Source organism: Mustela nivalis, assembly GCF_964662115.1.
Source record: "Mustela nivalis genome assembly, chromosome: 4".
Taxonomy (NCBI): Eukaryota; Metazoa; Chordata; class Mammalia; order Carnivora; family Mustelidae; genus Mustela; species Mustela nivalis.
In genome coordinates this window covers 159,821,451-159,832,061 of record NC_139023.1, presented here as the reverse complement: position 1 = coordinate 159,832,061, position 10,611 = coordinate 159,821,451, and the positions used below count along the sequence as shown (strand labels likewise).

The 10,611-nt window shown below is 39.7% G+C and overlaps 1 pseudogene across 1 annotated transcript; it reads right to left on the bottom strand.

Annotated features, from left to right (window-relative positions):
• Positions 1 to 8,735: 8,735 nt before the first annotated feature.
• On the bottom strand, positions 8,736 to 9,543 carry LOC309863167 (rRNA-processing protein FCF1 homolog; annotated as a pseudogene). The gene is made up of 2 exons: positions 9,020 to 9,543; positions 8,736 to 8,798 (listed from the first exon to the last, which is right to left on the bottom strand). The product of its transcript is annotated as an rRNA-processing protein FCF1 homolog (transcript).
• Between the last annotated feature and the right edge of the window lie 1,068 nt (positions 9,544 to 10,611).

Here is a 10,611-nt window from a genome sequence, read left to right as displayed (position 1 = left end):
TACTAAGTCAGAATATATGGATAGTATTAAAAACATTGAGCGCCAAAATTTAAATGATAGTCTGAATTTTATTGCTGGTCAGGGGAAAGGGAGAACAGTCCATTTTGCAGCAATCAGAACAAAGGACAGTGAGATGAGTTGAACCTAGAAGAACAGGTGACATTGGATAGACAGAAAGGATCAGATGTTGATGAGGTCTTTATAAAGTCTGGGGGCTGAATTGAATCCACTGAGCCTAGCTTTGAGAGGCTGTATAGTATGCAGGATGACCAACAGGTGGAATCAGTAGCTCTGTGGCTTGACCCTGGCTTTACTCCTTAGTGAGTGAAAGAATGTTAATAAAGACACAAATAATATCTAGCCTTAAAAACCATTAATTTCTTCTCCTCTCTTAAAGGGTGATACTATGAAAAAAAATAATCCACTCTTTTCCCTTGCATACATTATCTTTGCCATAGAAATTATTAGAAGATTACAATGTATTTAAGGTATGAGAGCACAATTTATACTTTGACATGTATTCAAATTTTAACCTTTACTCTAAGCAGATCATTCATTTCTAACACGTAGACTGGTGATTTTAAGAATCACTATAATTTTGAAACCTGAGTGCACATAGTTATATGAAAAGTTTCCTACCGTTAAGTAGCATGCCTAGAGAACTCTACCTGCTGGGTCAGTGCTGCTCACAGATAGTGCAAGCCATCAATGATTAGCTCTTCCAAGAAGTGGAATATGTTGTATTGGAAACCTAATAGAGTTGGAACAAAAGAAAAAAAAGTTGGAACATGACTAACATTAAAGGTCAAGTACTATCTTCAAGGAACAAAACTCAGATAGATAAGGTAAGAGGTAACATGGAAGTTAGTTGATCCTTATAAAATCACCACAGATCCTATTTGGTTGGTGAAGAACAATAAAAAATTCCACCCCTCCCTAACAAAGTTGGTGGTTTTTCTTCTCTTAAATTGCTATTATTCTTCTTTTTCATTTCACACCCTGGCTTGTGTTTTCTGGCCCTGGGACAGGTTGAAGTGAAAACAGGAAAATATCATTTCTCCTACTCTGCTTCTTGCCAGCTCAGCTCTAGGAAGTGTTAAGGACCCGGAGGTGTGGACTCAAGTCAGTTCCTGAAATCTTCCTAAATCACTTAGGCTTGTCCCCTGAGAATAATAAAATGTTGTGGCCCAGGCTAAGACAGAACATTGATAGAAAATCAGTTGACATATTTCACCATATTAATACACCAAATGTAAGAAAAATAGGGTAAACTCAAAAGATGTTGGAAAAATATTTGAAAATAAAAACTTAATATTTATTCAAAAATGGGAAATACTTTAGTATACTTGAGATTAAAAGATGTACACAAATAAATAAGGTAATATGTTTTCTAGGGGGAAAGAATATATAAATATGGGAAAGAAAAACTGAGAATTATTATTGCATATGGATGATGTACCTACCAGGAAAATGAATAAATTATTTGACAACCGTTTAGAACCAAGAGATTTAAGTGAATGATTATAATATATGAAAATTTTTAGATATTCCCTATAGTAACAAATTATAATGTGAATGTGAAATATTCCACTTATGAGATAAAAAAAAATGAAGCCATCATGAATAAAACAAACAACAAATATTTTAGAAAAAATTTGGAAGATATAATAATAGAAAAAAATTTAATGGGTATATGATCTATTGTCTTACTGAAACTTGAAAGGTTCATTTTTTTTTTTTTTTAAGATTTTAGTTACTTATGAGAGAGAGAGAGCAATCAAGAGAAGCATGAGTGGTGGTGGGGGAGAGGTAGTGGGAGATGGAGAAGCAGGCTTTTCACCCAGCGAGAGCCCAAGATGGGGCTCTCAACCCCGCCCCCCACAGGATCACGATCTGAACTGAAGGCAGTGACTGAGTCACCCAGGCGCCCCATAAGGTTTATTTCATTGTCCATCCCAGCTTTAGGGTGCAAGGGATGAGACTGTAACTGTATTAGAGTTATTAAAATTTTCTGCTTTTAAATCTATACCTTGAGATAAGGATCTTAGACTTTCAAGTTGTTAGTCTGTGCTTAGTTTGTCCACCACTATGAGAAGTAACTGGCTCACCTCCAGTCCCTTGAAATTCTCAAACCCTATATATTCTTCATTGTGCAGGCCACATAGATTCCCAAGCTTTGCTTTCCGTGGGTCTTTTATTACGTGTGACCGCAGACAGCCAATGCATGCCCCTAGTTGCTAGAGTTCCAGCCCTTAACTGCAGGATTTTTCACTGCTGTCAGCACGAACAAAGACAGATAAATCCTACATTTCATTAACTTGCCTGGTGGAATGGTTGTTGATGGCAATCATTCCCAGTGCTAACCTCTGTGTTAGTTTAGTGGTAAACATGAGAGTTTAATTTATAATGTAAAGAGTCCAACAAAACACTGTTAGAAGCAAAAAGAATGATAGGCTTATATAGACAAGAAAGGACTGCTAAAGATAGTGGTAGCTGGCATAATCTCTTGAGGTGCTGGAAAAATAGGCATAAATTTACCTAGACGGGAAGAATGCTTCCACTCATTCTTCAGCCTCTTCAGCTACTGCCGGGACCAGATAGGACATATTCCTGGTGCTGGACAATCCCAGTGGAATCGTTGTCCTTGCGGCTGTTAGAAATCGGAAAGAGTAGCTGCCTTTACTATTACCTGTCAATACAATATTAATTTCCAATTACAACCTGAGGAGCGGCATGTCTGATCAACATGGTGTTAACCATATGACCCAAACTTGAGCTACAGGGGTTGGGAATGCAAAGATTTTGCATTTATAAATCTTTCAGGGAGTCCTTGGCTTCTTCAGGAAAGTGAGTTTCTAAGCATAGGAACTAGGAAGGGGTTCTTCTGCTGCAAAAACAAAGACAAATATCAGTGAGTAGGGCAACTTTTCTCTCCTCTATTTTCTCTCTGAAAAACATTTTTTCTCAACATTTCTATCTCATGGTTTTTGTTTCCAGAGGAATCTTAGGATGACCTAATATATTTGAACATATTAGGTAAGTGTTCAATTGATTCACATATTTAATTATGTTTTATAACAAAGTTTGCATATATTTTCACATAAGGATAAATTTACTAAATTTATTCCAAAGATAACTTTTTTCCTATTTTCAATATCCTATTTCAATTTCAATTTCCTATTTCATATTATTTTTAAACTAGATGTTGCCAAAACTATAAAAGTCAATGACTTGTAAATTTGTCTTATTGAAATATAATATGCATTTAGAAAACTATACATATCATGTGAATTTTCATCAACCAAATATACCCTGATAATCAGCAACCAAATCAAAAAACAAAATATTACCAAAACACAACACCAAAAACACAATCTTAAGCATAATTATCCTGAGATCTATCCATGTTGTTTATATGTACCAATAATTAATTTCTTTTAAAGCTGAGTAGTATTTCACAATATATTACATTATATTTGTTCACTCACCTGTTGATGGACATTTGAGTTGTTTCCAGTTTTTGACTATTACATATGAAGCTGGTATGTGCATTGTGTATAAGTTATGTACGGACATATGCTTTAGGATAGAAACTCTGGCCCAAGAACTCTGGCTGTTTTGGTCTCCTCAAAATTTCCACCATCATTATAACTCAGGGAAACTACAGGACAATGCCTGAGTCTTCCCTCTTATGCTGTGTCATGGAAAATCTCTCCAGGTTGGAACAAATGTAGGGCTCACCATCACGTTTCTTATGCTGGAATCAGTGTCCTCAGTTGCTAAATATCTAAATTCTTGGAGATTGTTTAACAAAGTTTTTCAAGTTGTTAGTGTCTGCTGTGAGGGTAAATTCAGTCTCTGTCACTCCATCTTGGCCTGGGCTTTCTTTTCTTTTTCTTTTCTTTTCTTTCTTTTTCTTTTTTTTTTTTTTTTTGTTGTTTTGTTTTGTTTTGTTTTTGTTTTTTAAGATTTATTTATTTATTCCAGAGAGAGAAAGAGAATGAGAGAGAGAGAGCACACAAGTTGGGGAAGGGGTGGAGGGAGAGGAGAGAATCCTCAAGCAGACTCCCCGCTGAGTGTAGAGTCCAACGCAGGCTTGATCCCAGGTCCCTGAGATCATGACCTGAGCCAAAATCAAGAGTCAGATGCTCAGTTGACAGAGGCACCCAGGCCCTCCAGTCCTGGATATTTTTTAATGATAGCTTTATTGAGAGATAATTCACTGTTTTAAAGATTGCAATTCAATGGGCTTTAAGATATTCACAGAGTTATGTATTCAGATCATTAATTCCAGAATATTTCATCACCCCCAAAGGACACCATGATAAATCATTCGCTGTTCCTGACCCTCAACCCATCCCTTGGCACCCTTGAATCTGTATTCTGTCTCTGTACATTTGTCCATTCTAAATATTTTATATGAGTGAAATCATACAGTGTGGACTTTTGTCTTCAATTTCTTTCATTTAAAATGTTTTCAAGGATCATGCATGTAGTAGTATGTATCAGAGCTTCATTCCACTTTAGGGCTAGCTAATATTTCAATATACAGATACACCATATTTATCTATCCATTCATCTGTCGATAGACATTGGGTTGTTTTTGTTTCCACTTTCTGGTGATTATGATAATGCTGTTGTGCACATTTCTATACAAGTTTTTGTGTGGACATGTATTTTCATTTCACTTAGGTATATACATATCTGGGAGTGGAGTTCCTAGATTATGTGATAACTCTATGCTTATTTTTAGGTCTTTTAAATGTCTGTAAATCTTATGTTCCCATAAGAGGTGTATGAGGCTTTCAGGTTTTATTTATTTATTTTTTCCTTTGTGGGTGGGGAGGGACAGAAGCAGAGGGAGAGAGAGAATCTCAAGCAGGCTCCATGCCCAACACAAAGCCTGATGCAGGGCTCTATCCCAGGACCCTGAGATCATGACCTAAACTGAAAGCAAGAGTCTGATGTTTAACCAACTGAGCCACCCAGTTGCCCCAAGTCTTCCAATTTATCCACATCCTTGTTAACATTTGTGATTACCTGTCTTCAGTGGATGGCCTTCTAGTGGATGGCCAGTGACATTTTACTGGAGTTTCACATTTCTTACATCAGTTTCAGTGGTTTCTTTCAAGTGTTTCAATCATGTTTCTTTTTGCTTATTTTCTTGAATTGCTAGAGATTCTAGAAAATGTGAATATGACATGTGAATTCCATGTCTTTACCTTAAATTTTATTTCCTTCCAAGGAGGAATCTGCAGACCAGGGCCTAACCAACAGCTCTGAGGTCATCAGCTGGGGGAAGACTGACACCTGGACTTCACTCCCATGCCTCGCCATAAAATTCATTCACAGGCTGGATCGAAGCATACCTCATGGCCCGGGAAACAGCGGACGTAATGGCTACAATACTCATCGAGCGCATCATCCCGAGGTTCGGATTGCCCCAGACCCTCCAGTCGGACAACGGACCTGCCTTCATCTCCAGTGTAACCCAACAGGTAGCTGAGAGCCTCAACATAACCTGGAAACTTCCCATCCCATACCACCCACAGTCATCGGTAAGGTAGAAAAGGCCAATGGGCTGCTCAAAGCCCAACTCACCAAACCTACCCTAGAAACCCATCTTTCCTAGCCTACACTTCTGCCTATAGCTCTCACCAGACTCCTGGCTACGCCCCGTGGGTCTTCAGGCTTAAGCCCATTTGAATTAATATACGGCCGGCCCTTTCTTAGAAATTATAGCCCTCCGGCCATTTCCCCGCCTCTTTTATCCTATCTACCTTACCTCACTCTACGTCCTGGGGATACCCCTCCCTATTGACTGGCCACTCCCCAACTTCAGGGCCACAAATAATACGGTCCATATGGGCCCCATCGGGGGAAACACACATATTATTAATGTGTCCTCCCTTACCACCGCAGCTGCCATATCACTAATTCATCCCTCCTGTACTGTACTCCCTCGGGAATATTTCTCTTGTGCCCTCAGGGAATCCATCGCTGCCTGACCACTAACGACTCCCTGGGTTGTATATTCATTCTACTATCTCCTTCTACCACCATCTACTCTGAATCCCAGCTGCTGTCCATCCTATTTCCCCAACACCATGGAGGAAGGGCTGCCCTCCTCCCATTCATAACAGGGGCAGGAATAGTCACAGGGGTGGCAACTGGAACAGCGGGGATAGGAACCTCCATAGACTTTTTTCTTACAAACTCTCCCAAGCCCTGAATGATGACGCGGAACGGGTTGCTGACTCCCTCACAGCCTTACAGATGCAAGTCACCAGCCTGGCAGCCTTAGCTCTACAGAACCGACGGGCCTTAGACCTTCTGACCGCTGAAAAAGGGGGGACCTGCCTATTATTAAATGAAGAATGTTGTTACTTTGTTAACCAATCATATAGTTCCCTCCAGGATCAAAGAACTCAGGGATCGGATCCAAGCACGGTGGCGAGACAAGTCCTCCTGGGGCCTGGACCCCTACAACTGGTACTTGCAGGGTCGCCTACAAGAACTTGCCCGAATATCCGTCAATCAACTACTCCTCCAGCCCTACTCTCGCCTGCCCACTTCCGACTACCCCTATGACAACGCCCTCTGTCAGCAGGAAGTAGCCAGAACCAAGTCGACTCCCCTGACACCATTATATTAAGCAAAAGGTTGGAATGTTGGGCTGGCAGGAAGGGCTACCAAAGATGGCGAAAGTTCCCGCCACAAGACCTGAGCTCGGACAGGAGAACAAAGGCCCAAGCAGGAATCTGAGACCCCCGCCCCGGGCTCCTGTGGACCAATGGGATCCCGATGAGCAAGCGGGATATCCAAATAAGGGAAACTTGCCAAAAGACCCCCTTAAAAGCCCCCTCCTCCCTGCCTTGGGCGCGACTTCCGCCACTCTGCTTTCCAGAGTGGCGGAACCTCGCCCGAGGGTGCCCACCTCCTCCCGGCGCAACTTTCCTGGCTCCCCTTCTCCTGAGCCCTGAAACTTCGCGGGAGAGCGTTTTTAATAAATCTTGCCTTGCACCCCCCCAAAAAAAAAAAATTCCATGAATTGAATTGAATTCCATGTCTTTACCTTAAGTTTTATTTCCTTCCACCAAAAAAAATCTGCTTAGAAAATATTCTTCTAGACCTAGTTTCCTGGTTTTTATTCATTTATTTATTTATTTTTAAAGATTTTACTTATTTGACAGAGAGATCACAAGTAGGCAGGCAGAGAGAGAGGGGGAAGCAGGCTCCCTTCTGAACAGAGAGCCTGATGTGGGGCTCAATCCCAGGACCCTGAGATCATGACCTGAGCCAAAGGCAGAGGCTTAACCCACTGAGCCACCCAGGTGCCCCTCGTTTCCTGATTTTTAAAACAGACATGTGAGTGTGACACTTTAATACGACTATGGCCAATTTTGTTGTAAAATAATTTTCTCTTTGGACCTGGTACTTTAATAAACATATTGTCAATAAAAATTGAACCATACTTTTATTCCTGAGATGGGCGATATGCTTCTCCCTCTGCCTCTACCTGCCACTCTGTCTGCCTGTGCTCACTCTCGCTCCTCTCTCTCTGACAAATAATAAATAAAATCTTAAAAAAAATAAAAAAAATAAATTAAATTTCAGAATCACTTTATTAGTTTCTTTCTCCTTTATGTTATAGAGAATTTGACTTACTTATCTTTATTTTTATGACTGACATGTTTTGTTTTGAATTTTCTTTTTCTTTTCTTTTTTTCAAGGTAAGGAATGGGAAGGGGCAGAGAGCTCAGCTGGGAGCCAGACACAGGGCTAAAGCTCATGACCCTGAGATAAGGACTTGAGCTGAAATAAAAAATCAAAAGCTTAACTTTCGATTTAACTGACTGAGCCACCCAGGCATCCCAAGGTGTATCTTTTTATATTTTATATTTACACAGAAAAATAAAATGATCATAACCATGTTGTTATATTATTTGCCTCTTGTGGCTTAAAGCCTAAAAGTAAGGCCCAATATTATATGTACCCTGATTTTTGGAGACAAGAGGGAGGAACTTGAATGGCTCATCTGCAAGCTTCACTTCTCACTCTGCTCCTGTACAGATGGACTTCTAGCCAAGCAGCCTTCCTATTACAGAGACCAGGCACAGTTCCCTCCTGTCCTTGAGGTCCCTGACAGCCCATGGAATTTTTCAAACAAGCCAATCACATCTTCCCACAGGAATCAGGGAGCATAATATTTTCTTGATACTAAAGTCTAGTTCCAATAGTCCCTGGTTGTTCACTTTGTTCCTAAATGCAACCTGTACATGGTTCTGCATGACACAGTACCCTCCTCCCCTAGGCTTTGTGCATGCATGACTAATACACTAATACACTGTTGTTGACTTCATCTGTCCAGTGTTGTGTGACATGCATTTGCTCATCCCCTAGCCCTATGGTAGAAATGAATTGGGTGAAGAGGAGGCCAGTAAAATACTTCTGTACATAAGGTTTTGTTTTCAAATGGCAAATTATTATGCACTTTTCTGATGAATTTTTATGTGAGCAATCAACTGATTCATAAAAAGATGCAACTAAATTTAAAATGATACAAAATATCAATTTCAAAATAACATGACAAAGTGACTATTTAATCATACTCAGCTCATAACAGAGCAAATGAGTAAGTGAAATAATTCATGCTATAAAGTATTGCTATATGAACTGGCAACAGAAAAAGTTGGTAAAGGTACATAAAAGATAATCAACTCTATCTTTAAGAATTAGAACCAAGGGCCTCCATAGTCATCTGCCATCCACTCAGTGTTGTACCCATGGTTAGAAATCTACATGATGGGGGCACCTGGGTGGCTCAGTGGATTAAGCCTCTGCCTTCAGTCATGATCCCAGAGTCCCACATTGGGCTCTCTGCTCAGCTGGGAGCCTGTTTCCCTCTCTCTTTCTCTGCCTGCCTCATTGCCTACTTGTGACTCTTTCTCTCTGTCAGATAAATAAATAAAATCTTTAAAAAAAAAAAAAAAGAAAGAAAGAAAGAAAGAAAAGAGATATATATTATGGGAACTCTAGGGATCTTCCCCATCCTTCTTTTAAGATCCAGGCTAGTTGTGGCCAAGTATAACACTTGTGTTGAGTTACTCTCTGTACTAAGCTGTCATCTGCATAGGTTCCTTTGTGTGGCTTGGTCATCGCTCAAATCTTGGGTCTTTGGCAATCCTTAGGGCCACTGGATACTTTTGCTCCAATTTCTCAATTTTAACCATTGTGAAGTCTGTTATTCAAGGGATACACTTGGCAAACAGATAGTCCATCATTAACTGTACTAAGTCAAGCCTGGCCTGAATGGAAAAGTTGATAAAGTTGGTTTCTGTTAGGATGTGTTAAGGTGGGTCCAGCTGTGTGTTATCTTGGAAGAGTAAACAGGAAGGATGTTGGGGGTCTTCTCTTTCTTTGAGTGCATGGGATATTTTCTTTCTTTTTAGATTTTAATCTCTCCTTCTCTTTAAGCCTCTGACCTCAGTAACTAAACATTTGCCTCATGGTCATAAACTTTCTTGCTTTCTTTTTCCCCATGTTCACACCTCACTCTTGTTTCTTTTTTGAAGCTGTTTTAAAGAGTAATTAAAATTAGCATGTGCAAAGCAAACAAGAGAACACAAATGAGGTGGAAGTAACACAGAGGTCTGTGATCAAGTTCATACTGTCAAAGGCAATGGTAACCTCCCTGTGACCCCCACCTAGGCAGAAGCGACTGGAAGAAGGACAATAACCAGTATCTGACATGTTATAATGTAAAAAACGTAATGTCCCTAGCTTGGTAATACCAAACGTGCTTTGCAACTTTTGGTAAATATTAACGTTTTTATTATGTTGATCAGTAAGTTGGTACCAAACTATAGCCATAAAATTAGCTGTGTTTCTCAAAGTTCCAAAACAGAAACTGGCTAAGGGTCACCTGTGGTCCCCTAACTAGCTCATGGCCTGTTTCTTGAATGACCTGTGAGGTAAGAATTATTTTTACTTTCTAAAGGGCTGCAAAAACAAAAAACAAACAAATAAAGAACACTATGTAATAGAGACCAAATACAGACTGTAAAGCCTAAATATTTAATGTGGTCCTCCATAGAAAATGTGCAGACTTCTTTTTCTGTGTTGTTCATCAGAGCTTTATATTTATTTATTTAGTTTTAATAATTATTTTTATTGACATCTAATGTATTATTTGTCCCAGGGTATAGGTCTGTGAATCATCAGTCTTACACATTTCACAGCTCTCACCATAGCACATACCCTACCCAAAACCCATAACCCAACCACCCTCTCCCTACTCCCCCACCCCCCAGCAACCCTCAGTTTGTTTTGTGAGATTAAGAGTCTCTTACAGTTTTTCTTCCTCCTGATCCAATCTTGTTTCATTTTTTCCTACCCCTCAAACCCCTATCCTGCCTCTCAAATTCCTTATATCAGAGGGATCATATGATAATTGTCTTTCTCTGATTGACTTACTTTGCTCAGCATAATATCCTCTAGTTCTGTCCACATCGTTGCAAATGGCAAGATTTCATTTCTTTTGATGACTGCATAGTATTCCATTGTATATATATATATCAAATCTTCTTTATCCATTCATCTGTAAATGGA